The sequence below is a fragment of the Erpetoichthys calabaricus genome, chromosome 6, assembly GCF_900747795.2.
Source record: "Erpetoichthys calabaricus chromosome 6, fErpCal1.3, whole genome shotgun sequence".
Taxonomy (NCBI): domain Eukaryota; kingdom Metazoa; phylum Chordata; class Cladistia; order Polypteriformes; family Polypteridae; genus Erpetoichthys; species Erpetoichthys calabaricus.
The window spans coordinates 122,705,919-122,727,705 of NC_041399.2; the positions used below are offsets into that span (position 1 = coordinate 122,705,919).

At 38.4% G+C, this 21,787-nt stretch overlaps 1 protein-coding gene across 5 annotated transcripts in view; it reads right to left on the reverse strand.

Moving 5' to 3' along the window:
- guk1a (guanylate kinase 1a) overlaps nucleotides 1–21,787 on the reverse strand; it is a 122,049-nt gene that overhangs the window by 70,682 nt on the left and 29,580 nt on the right. Inside the window, exon 1 of one of the 5 annotated variants that reach the window (XM_051928902.1) lies at nucleotides 16,441–16,595. The exons of the other annotated variants lie outside the window; for them this stretch is intronic. The gene's annotated coding sequence lies outside the window, so the exon portion shown is untranslated. Of the gene's footprint in view, nucleotides 1–16,440; nucleotides 16,596–21,787 lie in introns of those variants that run through there. 5 annotated transcript variants of the gene reach the window in all.

Here is a 21,787-nt window from a genome sequence, read left to right on the forward strand (position 1 = left end):
GCCTTATTTGCCCACGCAGTTGTTCACAAAGTGGTGAACCTTGCCCCATCCTTGCTTGTGAATGACTGAGCCTTTTGGGGATGCTCCTTTTATACCCAATCATGACAAACACCTGTTTCCAATTAACCTGTTCTCCTGTGGAATGTTCAAAACAGGTGTTTTTTGAACATTCCTCAACTTTCCCAGTCTTTTGCTGCCCCTGTCCCAGCTTTTTTGGAAAATGAGTGAAGATTTGCAAAACAACAATAAAGTTTATCAGTTTGAACATTCGATATCTTGTCTTCGTAGTGTATTCAAATGTAAATGTTAGTTCCGGCGCCGCCAAGAGTGGCAGCCTTTTCAGCAGCTCCGTGTATGACTGTATGTATACTTTTCTAATTTTATTTTTCTATTTTTATTTATTGATCACTCCTATCACTTTATTTTATGTGGATTCGTTCCCTGGACACACTTACTTTTACAACGTGGGCATGGATTTTTACACACCAAGACTCGTCTATTCAAGTACTCAACTTCGAGTGCCGAGAACAAATGCCAGTGTCGGTGTGGTTCCCTATTTACCCGACAAGGTAAGAAGAAAGCGGTATCATGGTAGCAGAGCCGGCACTAAGCTAAAAATGAAGCAGCTTGCAAGAAAGTGGCGTTTTTAGCCTTCGGTGCCTTCTGTGATTCTGGGAAATGTGAACTCAATCTCAAATAAGATCGATGAACTGGCTGCACTGGTGAAAAATGTCAGAACCTACAGAGAATGCAGTTTGTTGTGCTTTTGTGAAAGCACGTGGCTAACTACCACCATCCCAGATGCTAACGTGGAGCAACCCGGGTTTAGCACAGTTAGAGCGGACAGAGATGCAAGTACCTGCGGGAAGCACAAAGGAGGAGGACTCGCTCTCTATGTCAATACACGGTGGTGTAACAATGGACATGTTAACGTCAAAGTCTCCACTTGCTGCAGGGACATCGAACTGTTGGCCGTAAGTTTGCGTCCCTATTACTTGTCCAGAGAGTTTGGACACGTCATTGTTGTCATCGTGTACATCCCTCCTCGGGCGGACGTGGAGACAGCGAGTGACATCATCCATTCTGCTGTTGCTAAGTTACAAACGCAGCACCCTGAGGTGCTTGTGCAAATCGTTGGAGACTTTAAGCATGTGACGCTGGACAAAACATTACCTGCCTTCTCCCAGTATGTCGACTGTAACACCCGGGGAAATAAGACTATTGATTTACTGTATGGGCGGCACGGTGGCGCAGTGGGTAGTGCTGCTACCTCGCAGTTGGGAGATCTGCGGACCTGGGTTCGCTTCCCGGGTCCTCCCTGCATGGAGTTTGCATGTTCTCCCCGTGTCTGCGTGGGTTTCCTCCGGGTGCTCCGGTTTCTTCCCACAGTCCAAAGACATGCAGGTTAGGTGGATTGGCGATTCTAAATTGGCCCTAGTGTGTGCTTGGTGTGTGGGTGTGTTTGTGTGTGTCCTGCGGTGGGTTGGCACCCTGCCCGGGATTGGTTCCTGCCTTGTGCCTTGTGTTGGCTGGGATTGGCTCCAGCAGACCCCCGTGACCCTGTGTTTGGATTCAGCGGGTTGGAAAATGGATGGATGGATGGCTTTACTGTATGCAAATGTTAAAGACGCATACAGTGCCACCCTGCTGCCTGCGCTTGAGAAAGCAGATCATAACCTGGTTCTGCTTCAGCCTCACTACAAACCAAAAGTGAGGGTCCTACCTGCAACCACACGATCATTCAGGAAGTGGACCCTGGAGGCAGAGAAGGCTCTGAGAGAATGTTTTGGAACTACAGACTGGGATATCCTGCAGGGATCACATAGTGAGAACATTGAGGAAATTGTTGACTGCACTACTGACTACATCACCTTCTGTATGGACATTGTAATTCCAGTAAGAACTGAACGCTGCTATGCTAACAATAAGCCATGGATTACAAGTGACATCAAGGGCCTTTTGAGCCAGAAGAAAAGGGCTTTCAAAGGCGGTGATCAGCATGAGCTCAAGCGAGTGCAGAAGGAACTCCAAGTCCAGCTCAGGGCGGCGAAGGAGCAGTACAGGAGAAAGCTGGAGCAGAAGTTGCAGAATAACAGCATGAAGGAAGTGTGGGATGGGATGAAGATCATCACTGGCTGCAGCTCAAAGCAGGGTACCACCATCGAGAGAGACGTGAAGAGGGCAAACCAAATGAACAACTGCTTTAACAGGTTTGACCACCCTAACCCACTCTCACTCTCACCTCGGAGTATTGCACCCTCCACAAATCCTTCTGCTGATACCAGCATAGGAGAGACATCCCCACCCATAATTACAACAGCGCAAGTGAGCAGAGAGCTGAGGAGACTTTGTGCCAGCAAAGCAGCGGGTCCAGATGGAGTATCGCCACGACTGCTGAAGGTCTGTGCATAAGAGCTGGGGGGTCCTCTACAGCGCATCTTCAACCTGAGCCTGGAACAGGGGAGAGTCCCGAGGCTTTGGAAAACATCTTGCATCACCCCAGTCCCAAAGGTTTCATGTCCTAGTGAGCTGAATGACTTCCGGCCTGTGGCTCTGACATCACATGTGATGAAGACCATGGAGAGGCTGCTGCTTCACCACCTGAGACCACAGGTTCAACACGCCCTCGCCCCTCTGCAGTTTGCATATCAGGAGAAGGTGGGAGCGGAGGATGCCATCATCTATATGCTACATCGATCCCTCTCCCACTTGGACAGAGGCAGTGGTGCTGTAAGAATTATGTTTCTAGACTTCTCTAGCGCCTTCAACACAATCCAACCTCTGCTCCTTAGGGACAAGCTGACAGAGATGGGAGTAGAGTCATACCTAGTGGCATTGATCGTGGACTGTCTTAAAGACAGACCTCAGTATGTGCGTCTTGGAAACTGCACGTCTGACATTGTGGTCAGCAACACAGGAGCGCCACAAGGGACTGTACTTTCTCCAGTCCTGTTCAGCCTATATACATCGGACTTCTAATACAACTCGGAGTCCTGCCACGTGCAAAAGTTCGCTGAAGACACTGCTATCGTGGGCTGCATCAGGAGTGGGCAGGAGGAAGAGTATAGGGACCTAATCAATGAGTTTGTTAAATGGTGCGACTCAAACCACCTACACCTGAACACCAGCAAAACCAAGGAGCTGGTGGTGGATTTTAGGAGGCCCAGACCCCTCATGGACCCCGTGATAATCAGAGGTGACTGTGTGCAGATGGTGCAGACCTATAAATACCTGGGAGTGCAGCTGGATGATAAGTTAGACTGGATTGCCAATACTAATGCTCTGTGTAAGAAAGGACAGAGCCGGTTATACTTCCTTAGAAGGCTGGCGTCCTTCAACATCTGCAATAAGATGCTGCAGATGTTCTATCAGACGGTTGTGGCGAGAGCCCTCTTCTACGCGGTGGTGTGCTGGGGAGGCAGCATTAAGAAGAAAGACACCTCATGCCTGGACAAACTGGTGAGGAAGGCTGGCTCTATTGTTGGCATGGAGCTGGACAGTTTGACATCTGTGGCAGAGCGACGAGCGCTCAGCAGGCTCATATCAATTATGGAAAATCCACTGCATCCACTAAACAGTGTCATCTCCAGACAGAAGAGCAGCTTCAGCGACAGACTGCTGTCACTGTCCTGCTCCACTGATAAGACTGAGAAGATCGTTCTTCCCCCAAACTATGCGACTCTTCAATTCCACCTTCGGGTGGGGGGTGATCATTAACATTATACAAAGATATTGTCTGTTTTTTACCTGCATTATTATCAATCTTTAATTTAATATTGTTTTTTTGTATCAGTAAGGTGCTGCTGGAGTATGTGACTTTCCCCTTGGGATTAATAAAGTACAGTATCTATCTATCTATCTTCAATTGAATATAGGTTGAAAAGGATTTGCAAATCTTTGTATTCTGTTTATATTTACGTTTTGCACAACGTCCCAACTTCATTGGAATTAGGGTTGTAGAATATAAATTAGTATTTCTTAACAGTGGTAGCAGGCAGAAATAACATGCACACATACAATGTAGTTCTAAACTATATGTACATCACCAGTCATTTTAAACTCCTTATCCAGTTTTAGGGTGGTGGGATGCCAGTACCCATGCCTGCAGTACCTGTGGCAAGTCAGGAACTATGCCTGGATGAAGCACCCATACACAATTGAGTCTATTCATGTACAAAGGTACATTGACTCACTTTGGAACAACTTAGAGCAGTTAATGAATTTAAAAGCAGATTTATTTGATGCTTTAAGAAAATACATGCAAATATAGGGATAAACATAGTGCCCATGACTAGGAGTTAAAGTGATGACCCTAGAGAATTATTTTATCATATGGTCTTACGGGTTATGTTAGAAGGAAACAATCTAGACATTATCTTTGACTCAGAGGTACATTTTATGTCATATATTAAACATATTACTAATACTTTGTTACTTTATTTAAGAATCATATTACAAATTTGGTCTTTTATGTTGTAACGATGCTGAAAAGTACTTTAAACTTATTATCATTAAACAAACTAACTAAAATGACAAATACATTTTGTTAAAGAAAATAAAATGAGACACACCTGAGTAAAACATAAAAACTAAAATTAAAACCACATACTTGAAATCTAAGTGAAATGGAAGAAACAAAAGTCTGTTGTTCCTATTGTTTTTTAATAAATTAGTAACTAGTAGTTTTTTTTAATAAATTAGTAACTAGTAGTCTTCTGTTGACCTTCTGCAGTGCACATGTGCAAGCTGCACAATGACCTTCCTTCTTGTCACCACTTATAAAAACTTCATATGAAGAATAGGTCAATTCTTTTAAAAATTACTTTGTTTGCCCTATTTCCATCTATCGCAAATGTTATTTGTGCACATTTTGGTGGCTACTCACTTCGAAATTAATTTAGTTTGTTGAATGCAGTGATGCAAATTTTAATGACCAAATATTTCAACCAATAACCTAGATTTGAAGAATATGAAAGCCCTAAGATATGATATAAGGCCATGCACTGCCATGAAGTTGATCTGAACTGTAAAATAATATTCTGGGAATATATATATATATATATATATATATATATATATATATATATATATATATATATATATATATAAGTGTAACTGTTTTGAATACGACAGGCAGAACTTCCATTGGACCGTAGCCCTGGCACCAGAAGTACTCCTGGGTCCTCAATAAAAGGGATTGCACTCCATTAGCCAGGTGAGTCAGAGCCCTCAACTGGAGAAGGGCAGTGCAGTGGTGAGAGGAGTGATATTGAGGAGAGAGATTACTTGTGTTTTCTGCTTGTGTTTCATGGTTATTACTTTTTGGAGGTATTCTGTAATAAAACACACCTTTATTTGAACCTGGGACTCTTTGTGTGATTATAATTGGGGTTTGGGCCTCACCGACACCCCAGTTTCCATCGCACAGTATAACCTTCCTCCTCTATAAAAGACTCATGAAGTTATGTCATGCACCCATGTTTTAATAAATACCATAATATAAAACACAATAATGAAAACAGTCCCTTATACTTATCTAAAATAAAATAAAAGAACTCCAGATATACATAATTGTTCAAGCAAACATATTCCTCCTCTTTGAAACCATAGTTTCAATTTTACTTCCCTATTGTAAAGTTGTTGCCACTGAACAGCTGGTAATTCATTTAATAAATCTTTAGAGCAGAACTACAATCCTGCTAGATGAATAGAGGTTCAAGAGGTTTCAACCTGAAGCTAATCTCTGTATCACTATACTGCCCTATTCCTACTTAAATTAATTAAAAAATTACATCTTACTGGGTTAATTTTGTTTTCTCAGAACACTAATATGGTATTAACTATAAATTTGTGACAATAAAAAAATACTAGTTGAGTTATCAAGCTGGGTAAGAAGGCAAAAAGCCACAAAGTAAAAGCTAGTTACAAATTATATGTCACCGAGCTTTATTACCCTTTAGTACATTACTGTTACTAGTACTGGAGTGTTTCTTTGTACACAATATTTTTGGTTTTTTCCTCTGATGCAAAAACCCCAAATCAACTCAAAAGACAATATGGTCCCGCCCAGAACACCTTGGGGCTATGACAAAAACAGTGAATGAAATGCCTGATTAAAAAAAGTTTAAAATAGTGAACAGGGATCAAAAACAAGCTAATTGTTTTAAAGACAAGGATCGTGACCCTGTGTTCGGATTCAGCGGGTTGGAAAATGGATGGATGGATACTAATCACTGGTTACTGGTTACTACATACTGGTTTCATACCATCGAAACCAGAATGTTGTTGTTTATCTAGTGTAGTGTAGTGCCCCTTTTTCCCAACAAGGGCATGACCAAAATTATATATCAAAAAAATCTAACTGTGTTGAGGAGTAACTGTTCACCAAATTTCTAGTCCGCAAAAAAACCAAATCTGTACATAAAGAAGAATCAGAGACCTTCCTTTAAAAATATTGAGATTATGTAATATCAACTAGGACTATATTTTAAAGTTATACTGCTTTACTTTCACATCAACTGCATTTTATTTTACAAATATCCCTTACACTTTTATTTCTACCACTCCAGTAACCATTACATGGTATATCAATGAAAAAAAGGCACCAGGAGTATGAACCTAAATTAATTATGGAATTATTTTCTAGGATTTCAAAAGACTATAAATCTATTGAAAATGGAAACTCTTTGGAAGTTTCAGCAATTTTCAAGTGCCCCCAAGCAACATGGGTTATCCTTACTGTTACTTAAGAGTATAAAATGAACTGGATCAAATAATATGCAGCATTTTTTCTTTCTTGTTCTACAGGTGCAGAATAACACCGGCCCAGCTAAATACTGCCATTCTTACTTTAAGATTTTCTTACATCAAGTACATGTGCACTAAAAATGTAATTTAAAAACATTTGACATTCATGGTCAAACAACATGACTTCTATAGAAAAAATAAGGGGTGTAACCAAAGACATATAAAGTCTGACAACAAAATAAAGCAATTTTCACATAAACTTAAATGTGAACTACATACTTTTACAGGACCCTTTGCTAATGTTTTAAAAGAAGCTGTAGGAGAATGCTGATCACTATGGTGATTGGAGAATTCTGATCACTAATTACTCTGAGTAATTAGCCACAGAGAAAGTGTTTAACAGTCGTAAAAAGGTTGTCCTCCAACATTAAGGTCACCAATTTGGACACAGAAATGGCATTCAGCAATGGTAAATGCTCATCACTGGCAATTCAAAAGTACTAAATGTTGCAATTTCAAATTACTTAAACCAAAGGTTGTCAAGGGTGCCAAGACTCTGACATTGAGTCTAAACTAAACTCCCTGATCAATGATTAAACTTATTCCTAAATGTCAGCACTAATGACATCATTTTACAGCAGCCTGAAGTGTTAAACTGCAATTTCCTATCATTGCGCACCACTGCTCAAAGAAAATGACAGAATTTAATTACTAAGTGTTAGAGACTCCTATTTAGAATATCGTTTGCTTCTGTTGGGGCATTTTATACCCTACAGTATTGATAATGTTAATTTGCTTTTGAAATATAGTTTTAATTTTGATTTGTGCTATTATATTGCTATCATTTTGAAAGAGCTATTGCTGATTGCTGTTGCTAGGATAATCCCTGAGTGGGTGTGTCCTTAGAGGTCATAACCCATGAATCGCAACGCATCTAGGTGTATGCTTCCCAATCTAAGTACATGAAAGCATTGAAACCATCTGGAAAATGTTTGTTTCGGTGGTTTTTGACGTCCATGCACTATTTCTGGCTTAGGTTACTCATAGTTGTTCTCCTGGTGATTGATTGATAGATAGATAGATAGATAGATAGATAGATAGATAGATAGATAGATAGATAGATAGATAGATAGATAGATAGATAGATAGATAGATAGATAGATAGATAGATAGATAGATAGATAGATAGATAGATAGATAGATAGATAGATAGATAGATAGATAGATAGATATTAAATTAAAGAGTGATAAAAATGCAGGTATAACAGACAATAACTTTGTATAATGTTAATGTCCCCCCCCCAACCCCCGAGTGGAACTGAAGAGTCGCATAGTGTGGGGGAGGAACGATCTCCTCAGTCTGTCAGTGGAGCAGGATAGTGACAGTGTCGCTGAAGCTGCTCCTCTGTCTGGAGAGGATACTGTTCAGTGGATGCAGTGGATTCTCCATGATTGACAGGAGCCTGCTCAGCGCCCGTCGCTCTGCCACGGATGTCAAACTGTCCAGCTCTGTGCCTACAATAGAGCCTGCCTTCCTCACCAGTTTGTCCAGGCGTGAGGCGTCCCTCTTCTTTATGCTGCCTCCCCAGCGCACCACCGCATAGAAGAGGGTGCTCGCCACAACCGTCTGATAGAGCATCTGCAGCATCTTATTGCAGATGTTGAAAGACGCCAGCCTTCTAAGGAAGTATAGTCGGCTCTGTCCTCTCTTGCACAGAGCATCAGTATTGGCAGTCCAGTCCAGTTTATCATCCAGCTGCACTCCCAGGTATTTATAGGTCTGCACCCTCTGCACACAGTCACCTCTGATGATCATGGGGTCCAGGAGGGGCCTGGTCCTCCTAAAATCCACCTCCAGCTACTTGGTTTTGCTAGTGTTCACTTGTAGGTGGTTTGAGTTGCACCATTTAACAAAGTCCTTTATTAGGTTCCTATGCTCCTTCTGCCCACGATAGCAGTGTCGTCAGCGAATTTTTGCATGTGGCAGGACTCCGAGTTGTATTGGAAGTCCGATGTATATAGGCTGAACAGGACCAGAGAAAGTACAGTCCCCTGCGGCACTCCAGTGTTGCTGACCACAATGTCAGACCTGCAGTTCCCGAGACGCACATACTGAGGTCTGTCTGTAAGATAGTCCACGATCCATGCCACCAGGTATGAATCTACTCCCATCTCTGTCAGCTTGTCCCTAAGGAGCAGAGGTTGGATGGTGTTAAAGGCGCTAGAGAAGTTCAGAAACATAATTCTTACAGCACCACTGCCTCTGTCCAAGTGGGAGAGGGATCAGTGTAGCATACAGATGATGGCATCCTCCGTGCCCACCTTCTCCTGGTATGCGAACTGCAGAGGGTCAAGGGCGTGTTGAACCTGTGGTCCACGTTAGCATCTGGGATGTTAGTTGTTAGCCACGTTTGGCAAAAACACAACAAACTGCATTCTCTGTAGGTCCTGACATTTTTCATCAGTGCAGCCAGTTCGTCGACCTTATTTGGTAGTGAGTTCACATTTCCCAGGATCACAGAAGGCACCGAAGGCTTGTATCGCCACTTCCTCGCTAGCCACTTGGCTTTTAGTTTAGCGCCGGATCTGCTGCCACGATACGACCTTCTTACCTCGTCGGGTAAATAGGGAACCACACCGGCACGGGCCTTTGTTCTCAGCGCTTGAAGTTGACTACCTGAACAAACGAGTCTCGGTGTGTAAAAACCCATGTCCAAGTAGTAAAAAGTAGTAAAAAGTCTCCAGGTAACGAGTCCACATAAAAGAAAGTGGTAGGAGTGATCAGTGAAATAGAGAAAAATAGAGAAAAAGGTAGAAAGATAAAGTCATACACGGAGCTGCTGGAAAGGCTGCCACTCGCGGCAGCACCTGAGTCATATAGGTTCTGACCCTCTCTCCGTTTTTTTTACTACATCCTTGTCTTTCTGTCGCCCTCTGAACTCTTGTGCCTACTAAGTATAACATCAAGATTTTTTTTTTTTTTTTGGAGAGACACTTTTCACCTTAACTGGAAGGGATCTTATGTGTTATCCCAAAATATTACAGTAAAACTGTTCAACTGACTAATCACAGCACAATCCACCCTATTGTATGGTGATCTTAAATCATGGGCAGTCTTTTTTCTCATATATTATTCTTCTGTAGCTGCTATTCAAAAAATCTTTGTTGTTGGGCATCTAAAAAACAATTCATGCAACAAAACAAATTACTTCATGAACACAAAAAAGACCATAATTAGACCTATGATTAAAATCAAACCCTGCACCAGGGGTTCCTGTAACTGTTATGGTTTAGCAAGAGTTTTATCCCTGGATCAATTATTTTGTTATTTTTATGTTTGTTATATAATATTCTATCATGTTATTATTCATGATTTTGTCTTTATGTGTTAATTTTTTTTGTTTACTTATGATGTTAATAAATTGTTTAATTATGTGCACCCTCCCCTTAGGGTATAGACTTTGGGGCAGGGACACCCTTGCCTAGATAATTCCATAACAGAGGGTCATGTCCTCTAGATCACCATTGTTTATTTCTCTTAGAAGGATTATTGTAAGTACTTTTTGTGGAGTTTTCTTGCTCAGTTTTTTCATTTTTGTATTATAAAATGAGTTTTGTTGGTTTATGAATAGTCTTGGAGAGCCAGAAGCATAATATGTGCATCTGGAAAAAAACAGGAGTGAATTTAGCTTTAAAGCGGGTGGGAACAATTAGATGCCTTGAATGTGACATCTTTAAACCAATCCAACATATCATAAAGGCGACAGTCAAAGTATGGGCAGTGATTTTGAACTATAATAATAAAGAGAAATGGTGCTCTTGTTTACCCAGTACAACAGGCAGCAAGCTTCTAAATATGATAAACTATCTACAGCCAAAAAGTCTCCTTAAAAAAAAAAAAAAAACCTATTAAACATATAAATGTGTGAGGAGTAGAGAGTGCACTGTATATATTAAAAATAAACATAACTGGTAGCAAGGAAAAACTATTTCTGTATAACCGGATTATGCATTGGCATTTGAAAATATAAATGGACTAGTGGTTAAAGTGAACAATACATTATTGCAGTTGTTTATAGTTACAATTGTGTCAGGTGTTATACTTAGAACATACACACATATCGCCTGTTTTGTACTTTATTTTCTTAACCGTAATTTTTTCAGATATGTTATGCTAAATACTACAGGTATATGAATAAAGATACTTTATATAAAAAAAAACTGCAGAATGTAATTTTGAAAGAGCAGCTACGTTTTTAAAAATCTGAATTGCAAAATATGCATTGAAAGGAAATGGTGTGTCACAGCCCATCAAAAAGAGTTGAAAAGGATTGCCACTAAGAGAGATGATAACAAAGATCCACAGGAGACGCAGATTTTAGTACAGTAGTTTAGAACACATACCCGATCAGTAAATATGCCTAACCACGCTGACACCACTCCCGCAGAAGCATGGATGTACCTGCACAGCATCCACTTTCTGCCAGCATGCCTAAAGGAATACCTGTACAGTCCTGCACATGTGTGTTTTGTCTTTTTATATGCTAAAAACCCACCGACAGTACCGCTAGCATTACTGTTGTCACATACGTGCGCATTGGGCACAGTTTACAGGCTCAAATAGTGTTATTCATCAACCAGACCTGGGGTTGGTACTCTCACCTGATCCTCTCTACTCTTGTTCCTCTGCAGTCCAGCCAAAGACCCTGCATCTCAATGACATTACCATCGGTCCACCCACTGTTGACATAATTTCCGGCTAACCCTAATGACATTGTTTCCGGTATCTAGAATCCCCCTTCCTGCCACATCAGTTCTTGTTCCAGCTGCCTTGATTCCACCTCTTCCTCCTACCCACCATATTTATAGAGCAGTCTGAACTTGTTAGGCTTGTTAGTCAGTTCAGTTGTGAACCCGTGTTTCTTTTCTTTGCTGATTTTCAGTATATGGGATAGCCATCACCAAACCTTTTTCTGTCTGCTGCCTAATTTTTTTATCACACTGTCTAATAGGAAATGTAAACACAGCTTATCCACAATGCTTATCTAAACCCTATTTGCTGTTGTTATGCCATATAGTGATTTAATAATCAAAATGACAGAAAAAAATATCATAGCAGTACCTGCATTGGTTTACATGTGTCTGTGCTTCAGTTATCTTGTGCTACTGAACTCCTTCATTAATAACAGTAATGTTACCTATTTTCTCTCAATGGCAAGTTTTCTGCTCAGTTTCTTTCTTTTTACCAGTCTTTTCATAGTTATTTTGTGTGTTTTTCTAAACAATGAAATGAGACACTGCAACCCAGTACGTTTAAAGTGTATGGACTGGTGGAAATTTGGGACAGATTTAGGAAGAAACCTTTGTAGGTGTAGACTTTGCAGTAGTGGATTTCACCGATACTCGCTACAAACTTTTTAATGAGTTGTACCCAGATGTGTATTCTTATTTGAGAATCGCATCTTGTCTTGCAAGATTTGTTTCTTGGTTACCTTTTTAGGTTGTACCTTTATATATATGTATTGTATTTAATTATTCTTGATAAAACATCTTCAATATTTTTAAACACCCACAGTTTTTACAAAGTTTCTGTCTCTATTAATTGATTTTTTAAAGATTAAGGAGTGTTTTGTTACTAGGCTTTCTCCTTTCTGAGTCCATGTAGGCCAAGAAATACTTAAAGTTATGAGGAAAGCCCATTTTTGGACAGTAGACCTCAAGCCTGAGCCTGGTCACTTTTTTCACATGTTGTGGACATACAATATAATAGTGACTTAAATTAACTGGTTGGCAAGCTGGCCTAGCTCTCAGGAATAGTGACTTTGCCTGTTATTGAGTATGATAACCATCTGTGCACTTTACCCAGTGGAATATGTTCTAGGGATGCTGCTGACTGGAGTTATGTTTTCTTCTCCTCCATTATCAATTGACCCTATCAATGAATATATTGTTAGGAACAATTTTTAGTCAGTTTGAAATACTGTGCTTAATTTTACTGTTTGTTAAAAATACATTGTTTTACTGTTTTGTAACAGCATTCTGAGTGTGTGGTCTGAGAAGAATGTTACACAAAAATAAATTGCACTGAATGTATAAACAAAATGTTTTAAAAAATCATGTTGTATCTTCCTGCGGTGGGTTGGCACCCTGCCCGGGATTGGTTCCTGCCTTGTGCCCTGTGTTGGCTGGGATTGGCTCCAGCAGACCCCCGTGACCCTGTGTTCGGATTCGGCGGGTTGGAAAATGGATGGATGGATGGATGGATGTTGTATCTTCAATAAACTTGCTCCTCTAATGCAATGATTGTGGTTATACTAAATGTCAGTATCTTTATAAACTATAAAGCAATGCAGCAGAGTACTTCAGAATTTGCATTATAAAGTCAAGTTGCTCATTTTCCTCTCCCTCTCTTCTATTCCACAGTTTCACCTCTATTTTGGTTGACCCTTCTCTGCTATTGTGACTCTTCAAATATTTATACAGGTTTATAGGGCCATTATTGTTATGTGTACACAGTACATTGAAATTAGTGAAATTCTTACTTATATGTGATAATCAACATTCAACACGTCACCACTCTCTGGCTCCATACCTATTTTGGGTCAAATGAGTAAGGCTTACTGTCACTTTCATATTCAGATATATTCTTAGGAAAATTGACAGTTTGTTAGTTTAAATGCTTACAGAGTAAAAAAAATGCATTTAAATTTAAAAAGTATACTGTAATTAAATGGCAAGAGTAACTATTAAAGTGAGTTGGTCATTTTAGATATAGGGAACTACAACTACCTACCTGGGGTGAAAATGAATTACTAAGTGCTTCTTTGAATAAAAGTATGGGTGCACAAAAATGGAGCATAACTTTGTGAGAACAATTTGGATCAGCACTTCTTTTGTGTATGTGTGTAATCACAAGGAATGATTCAACACTGAGGAAGACTCTCTGATGCAAAGTTGATGAAGTTTTATAAGATTTTCTTTCAGTTTTGGATTGGTGCTCTGTTTACTGCAGCTTTGCTGTTCTGGAAGATTCAGGTTCTAATAAAATTTTTAAATAAAGATACACATTACAAAACAAATATCTTAAGGCACGGCTGTGGAAAACTTTCACTTAAAAACTACTGAATTTTAGTAAACCTAGCAGAGTGTTGAAACTTTGCTGTAATAAAAAATGTACTTAGACTCACTTTCATTTTAATGTACCATGTCCTGTATCTGAAACTGATTAATTATCATTGATTAATAATAGGACCGAGCTTGGACTTGTTAGATTTTTTCCATTACATCAAAAATCTACTAAATAGTAGTTTGTTTCCTGTTTTGCACCCAAGGTGGTCAAAACAGGCACCAGCACATTGCAACTCTGAACCGAAGAAGAGGTTTATAGATGGATAACTCAGTCTGGGATTTATCCAGACTGAATGGTTTGGAGAAAAGTCGAGTGTTGGAGAGGCAGTAAAAAGACTAATTAGCCAATGTTAGCGGTGCTGTCAGCGGGTTTTTAGCTTAAAAACGACAAAACACACACGTGCAAGACTACTTTTAAAAGCAGTGTTGCTACACAGTTAATTATTTTATGACTTAAAGATATAAATTTAGGCTATGAAGCAGATGAAAATAGCTCTCTGGTGCCATGTAGTGTAAATGTGTTTTAATAAGTAAGACATTCTTGGTGTTTTTTTTTTTTTTTTTTACAAGAAATGGAGCTTTTTTGCTACCAGTACCAAAAATATAGATCCAAAATGTTTTAGTAGTCATATCTAATCAGTTCAGTAAAATAATTATTCTTGCTTATTCATAAAAAATGGCAAATCATACTGCAATCATGCAATTAACTGTATAAAACATTAAAGTGCATAAAATCAAACACTACTTGCAATAGTATATAACAATATACAGTATCTAATAAAGTATGTTATTCAAATCTTTAGGTATTAATAAATCATATTTGGGAGTGGGGATGCTAAGGCCATTATGACAACATTAACTGTAGGTATGTCGTTTTCCTAAACCTGACATCACTATTACTGTTGCTTATTTTCTTTGACTACACTAATGTGGTTTTGAGAAATGTTACAATTACTATTACTACTGATAAGGTGGGTGTTTTATAAGCAAGTCCAGATATTGACTCAACTATAAGTTAAAGGCTACAGTGTACTTCAGGAAGGGCAAAGTACTTGCAAGGCTGTGTTGGCAGCAGGCATGAGCTCCTCCACGGAGTATAAATTTCATGAGATAATCTCTCTTTATGATAAAATGAATGAACTTTGTACCTGCCTATGTTTTCACCATTAATTAAGAGACCAGCGCATGCTTAACCTCACACTTTTTGCACGTCTTCTTTAAGGCAATTTTTTAAGAAATACACTTTATGAAATATATATCTTGGTGTAAGTGCCCAAATCTCTCTTCTATTTATATTCCATCAATCAACAGTGTAGCAGGAGTTCTCACCAAATTACCTCATATTAAATCATTATAATTTTCCCCCAAAAATAATTAATGTGTTAATTTTTAAAGGTGAAAGAAAACAATGAACCACTGTTACATGACTACAAAACATGCCTTTCACAAAATTCTGCAGCCACATTAAGAAAAATACAAATCACAAGTTGTCCTTCCTTCTTATAGGCATAAAAACAAACTTCTTTGACCTTTTATACACACTTGATGGCAACATGTCATATCACACTAAACAGCTTCAGGCATGTCTTACTTCCTTACTTACATGAAAACTCCACCCATATCTTTAAGTGTGAACAGACAAGTGAATAGGAATGTACCTTTCTCTCAGGAAATGTAGTGCCAAGAGTAAGTGATACAATGTATTACTTCTAAGTTTCCTTTGCTGTCATAAGCATACCTCAAAAATGCATTTGACATACTTTCTGAAAGGTTTAAGGTGCTTGTTCTCACACTTTAACCAGTATTCCATATAACTCATTTTAAACTACATAAACAGTTTTTTTTTGTAATTTTAAAAATTGCTTAAGAGAACAATTTCCAGTAGCAAACTAATGTATACTGTGATTACGAAAAATAACTTCATATGAAAAATTTCAAACTTATCTTTTAAATGGCTTTTTTTAAAACCAAAGTATTATTACGTTAAAGTTATGCTGTGCCTGTTTTTGAAATGTGATCAACCACTGTCAGGTTGTTTTAAGGAAATGTGGGATCTCAGATAAGTAATTAGATATTGTGTAAACTTTCTACACACTGAAGGTGGACTTCATTTTGCCTACTGAAACTTTTGATTGAGCCTGTTATCAACAAAAACCCAGCAGCAGCATTAGCTTTTTGCTATCTATAAACTTTCAGCTCACACTAGAGGTGTTTAGTTTTCACTTACTAATTTAGCCTATGTTGCTTGCTTGACACATTTTTCAGACAAATAAAGCAGTGCTGCAGTGAGCTATTATCTTTCTGTGTTCCTTATAAAACAAATTACAGGGGGTCCACGGATTACAACACAGTTCCGTTCCTACAACAGTGATGTAACCCGAATTTTTGTGTAAGTCGAAACACACCCTAGCCTAAGTCACTTACCTATCCTAACACATTTGCAAAATCATAATCTAGAACATAAAAACACAACTAAGCCACACAAAAAGGAAAAGGACATAAATATACTATACTGTGCACTGTACTGTAGTAACAGAAAAAATGAGTGTAAAAAGAAATCCTTACCTTTATTCCTTCTCACGTCTCAATTTTTTAAAGTTTTTATGGGAGTCAGTGTTGTAAACTCGAAATGACGTATGTCAAGACGTTGTAACCCAAGGACCCCCTGTAGTGGCAATTGTACAAGTCTTTCTTGTATTAAGATAACCAATTTGAAAACTGCTGTGGAACAATGGGCGCCCTTCACTTTGTCACTATTTTTTCATTTACTGCAAAACAATATTTCAAAAATTCTTCTGTACATTTTCAAACCGGCTTATCCAGTTTAGGATCACACGGAGTCAGTGCCATTAACACTGTAAAAATGCACTAGAGCAAAATGATGAAATATCCAATAAATCCAAAGCACCAAAAAAAAAAAAATCACAAAAAGTAACTCACCAAACTCACAGAGTGCACATACAATGAACTTTCAGGAGCTATGAGGAAACCCTCAGGATTTATAGGACGGAGGACAGTTCATGGCAGTGACTGGTAGGTGGCCCTTCCTCTTAAAGGATCACCCACAAAACACATGGAACACCACCAAGGCAAAGTACACAAATCACATAATATGTGAAAGTTACATTAACATAAAACAATGACCCAGATGTGAACAAAAAATACGTAAAACAAGAATATGAACACCAGCCAGGAGATGAACCCTGGCTGAAACATAACAGTCTCCTGATTTAGAAAGTTAAAGCATCAGGAGTCTCATGTATAAAACGTTGCTTAAATTCAAAGCTTAAATTTTGCATATGTGCGTAAGGCAAAACCAGCCTGAGCATAAAGAAAGACAGACAGACAGACACATAAAACCATATGTATGACACATCAAGTTCCTTTAAAAATCTCAAATCAACTTAAATCTATGTTTTGTACACATGCTTTTTGCCATTCCCTTTAACGTTCAACACCTTCAATAACGAAAAAGCTGAGAGAAGGAAAGATAGCTTACAAAGCTAAAACAGAAAACAAACCAAATAAGAATAACATGAAAAATGTCTTGAATGGACTAGGAACAATTACTGGAGTCAAGCAATCCAGGGTTCAGGTGCTAGAAGGGCAAAGTTATTTCTCTGACACAATTTTTAATAGATTTTCCCTTCCACTGCCACCTTCTTCCTATAACCAGTCTTAACACACTATCCCTACTACAGCAACAATTCCTACTACGTCAACCGGAATGGCCTCTGATGGGTCTACCACTAACCATTGGTTTGAGCTGTCCATAACTGAAAACCAAGTAAGGAGACAACTAAAAAAGCTACACACAGGAAACGCTGTGGAACCAGATAGAGTCAGTCCTGAAGTACTTAAAACATGTGCTGACCAACCTTGTGATGTCCTCTGTCACCTCTTCAGTCTGTACCTAAGGCTCCAGAAAGTTCAGCTTCTGTGGAAAACATCCTGCATTGTTTCTGTTCCAATGAAGGCAGGCACCTCTTCACGTAATGAGTACAGTACAGTGGAATTTACATCTCACATCAGGAAGACTTTTAAGAGACTGGTCTTGGACTATATGAGTCCTTTTGTGGTAGACCACCTGAATTAACTACAGTTTGCATTCAGGACAAGGACTGGAGAGGAGGATGCAATTATCCATCTGCTCCACAAGACTTATTCTTACACAGACACCTGGAAAAAGCCAACAGCACAGTGAGGATTACGATTGTTTTTTGATTTCTCCAGTGCCTTCAAAACCATCCAGCTGTCCCTTTTAAGGTGTAAGCTTAGAGACATGCAGGTTGATGATCCTATGGTGTTCTGGATAATGGACTGTCTGTCTAGCAGGTCACAGTTTGTGAGACTTAAGGACTGACTACCACAAGGAACAGTCCTGTCTCCTTTTCTCGTCACTCTACACCTCTGACTATAAAATATAAAACCAGCTCATGTTGCTTGCAGAAATGTTCAGATGATTCTACATTTATGGGGTGTATTGATAAGAGAGACACAGACAGATTACTGGAATGAAGAGAATTTTGTTTCTTGGTGCAAAGAGAATTGTCTGCATCATCTTAACATCAGCAAAACCAAGGAACTGGTTATTGACTTTCTCAACATCACAGGGCCTCTATGTTCAGTCACTATTCAGGGAGTGGAATTAGAGGTGGTGCACTCCTACAAGTACTTGGGGGTCCATATCAGTGACAGAAAGGGCACAGCAAGTTTTTTATTATTTTTTTTTTTTTGGAGACTGCATTCCTTTAATGTGGGAAGTGACATCCTTCACATTTTCAATACGTCTGTGAAGGCCAGTGCAATTTTCTTTTTTTTTTTATATATTTTATTAATTTTTATTGTAATCATTCCATACAAATAGATCAATTTATAACCAAACAAATTGAAGACAAATCAAACCCCACCCCTGAGAAGGAGAGCTTAGCTAAAGGAGAATTGCTTAGGGCTTTTTAATAAGACAACAATAAGCAAAAGAAAGGGAGAAATAAGTATATATGTAAATAAGAGATGGAGAAGGGAATTAAATGCGGTTATAGTTATTTCTCTTATTCTAAAATAATATTGATCAGATCCTGCCAGGTTTTGAAAAAATTTTGTACAGATCCTCTAACTGAGAATTAGGTTTTTTCCAATTTCAAATAATATAAAACATCGGTTTCCCACTGACTTATCAGAGGAGAATTAGGATTCTTCCAATTTAACAGAATAAGTCTGCGTGCCAAAAGTGTAGTGAATGCAATCACCGTTTGCTTGTCCTTCTCCACTTCAAGTCCGTCTGGAAGAACACCGAACACAGCTGTTAGTGGGTTAGGAGGGATTGTGACCCCAAGGCTGTCTCAAAGGCACTTAAAAATTTTTGTCCAAAATAATGTTAATTTGGTGCAGACCCAGAACATGTGACCCAGTGAAGCAGGAGCTTGGTTGCAGCGTTCGCAGGATGGATCTTGCCCTGGAAACATTTTGGACAGTTTTAAGTGAGACAGATGAGCTCGATACATAATTTTTAGTTGAATAATTCTATGCTTTGCGCATATGGAGCTCGAGTGAATTCTCTGCTTTGCTACCTTCCACTCCTTTTCTGATATATTGATTAAGAGACCTTCTTCCCAATGTCCTCTTGGATCTTTGAAAGGTAGGGACTCTAATAGGATTTTATATAATGCGGAAATGGTGTTTAATTCCTCGAAATTGAGCAGTATTTTTTCCAGCATTGTGGAGGGTGCGAGGTGAGGGAAATCAGGCAATTTTGTTTAACAAAATTTCTAATTTGAAGATAGTGAAAGAAATGTGTAGCTGGGAGGTTGAATTTTGAATGTAATTGTTCAAAAGATGTAAATATGTTGTCTATATAAAGATCTCTGAGCATTTTAATCCCAAAACTATTTATTTTTACTAGCTTTAAGTTTTACTCCATTGGCTATGCTCTCTTTCTCAGGGGTGGGGGTTGATTTGTTTTCAATCATATTTTTTGTAAAAATTGATTTATTTGTATGGAATGATGACAATAAAATTAATAAAATTAAAAAAAAAAGAAAAGCAGGTTAGAAATAGGTCTAAAATTGTCAGAAACAGAGGAGTCAAGATTATTTTTCTTGAGCAGGGGTTTAACAACAGCAGTCTTAAGACAGTCTGGGAAGACCCCTATATCTAATGATCAATTTTCTATGTCAAGCACACTATCAATTAGCATGCCAGATACTTCTTTGAAAAAACTTGTTGGTATCAGGTCAAGGATGCAGGTGTAGGGTCTCATTTGAGAAATTATTCTATATAGATTGGGTAAATCTTTCCTGGTGAAAGAATTTAATTCGCTTAAAATTGAATAGCGGGACTTAATAGGATCAGTATTGGGTGGATGTACTATATTATTTCTGATATCATTAATTTTGTGATTAAAAAATATAGCAAAAGCCTCACAAGTATCACTAGAAGTTTTTTGGAGGCATTCCATTGAGTGATCTGGGTTTAACAAGCAATCAACCGTATAAAATAAAACTCTCGGATTACTCTCGGAAGTAGCACTGTCTATTAAGGCAGACTATGTTGTTGTATTCTGTTATGTTAGCCTTCAATATTTCACAGTGGACATTCAATTTAGTTTTTCTCCATTTACGCTCAGCTCTCTGGGATGTTTTCTTTAGATCAGACACTCTTTGGGTCTTCTATGGTCTAACAGTGCTGGAGCATTTTTTTAAAAATTATTTATTAATTTTATTGTAATCATTCCATACATATAGATTAATTCATAACAAGAAATAATTAAAGATAAATCAAACCCCACCCTTGAGAAGGAGAGCTTAGCCAAAGGAGAATTACTTAGGGCTTTTTAATAGGGCAAAAATAAACAAAAGAAAGGAAGAAATATATATAGGTAAATAAATAAAAAAAATAAATAAAAAAAAATTGGAGAAGGGAAATAAAATGGTAATAATTATTTCTCTTATTCTAAAATATTATTGATTAGATCCTGCCAGGTTTTGAAAAAATTCTGTACAGATCCTCTAACTGAGAATTTGATTTTTTCCAATTTCAAATAATATAAAACATCTGTTTCCCACTGACTTATCAGAGGAGAGTTAGGATTCTTCCAATTTAACAAAATAAGTTTGCGTGCCAAAAGTGTAGTGAATACAATCACAGTTTGCTTGTTCTTCTCCGCTTCAAGTCCATCTGGAAGAACCCCGAACAGAGCTGTTAATGGGTTAGGAGGGATTGTGACCCCAAGGCTGTCTGAAAGGCACTTAAAAATTCTGGTCCAAAATGATGTTAGTTTGTTGCAGGCCCAAAACATGTGACCCAGTGAGGCAGGAGCTTGGTTGCAGCATTCGCAGGTTGGATCTTGCCCTGGAAACATTTTGGACAGTTTTAAGCGAGACAGATGAGCTCGATACATAATTTTTAGTTGAATAATTCTATGCTTTGCGCATATGGAGCTCGAGTGAATTCTCTGCTTTGCTACCTTCCACTCCTTTTCTGATATATTGATTAAGAGACCTTCTTCCCAATGTCCTCTTGGATCTTTGAAAGGTAGGGACTCTAATAGGATTTTATATAATGCGGAAATGGTGTTTAATTCCTCGAAATTGAGCAGTATTTTTTCCAGCATTGTGGAGGGTGCGAGGTGAGGGAAATCAGGCAATTTCTGTTTAACAAAATTTCTAATTTGAAGATAGTGAAAGAAATGTGTAGCTGGGAGGTTGAATTTTGAATGTAATTGTTCAAAAGATGTAAATATGTTGTCTATATAAAGATCTCTGAGCATTTTAATCCCAAAACTTTTCCAGGTATTAAAAACTGGATATGTTTGCGAGAGTTGAAAGAGGTGGTTTTCTTGCAGAGGTGACACCGATAAAAGATTTTCCATCTTAAAATGCTTTCTAATTTGGTTCCATATTCTAAGTGAGTA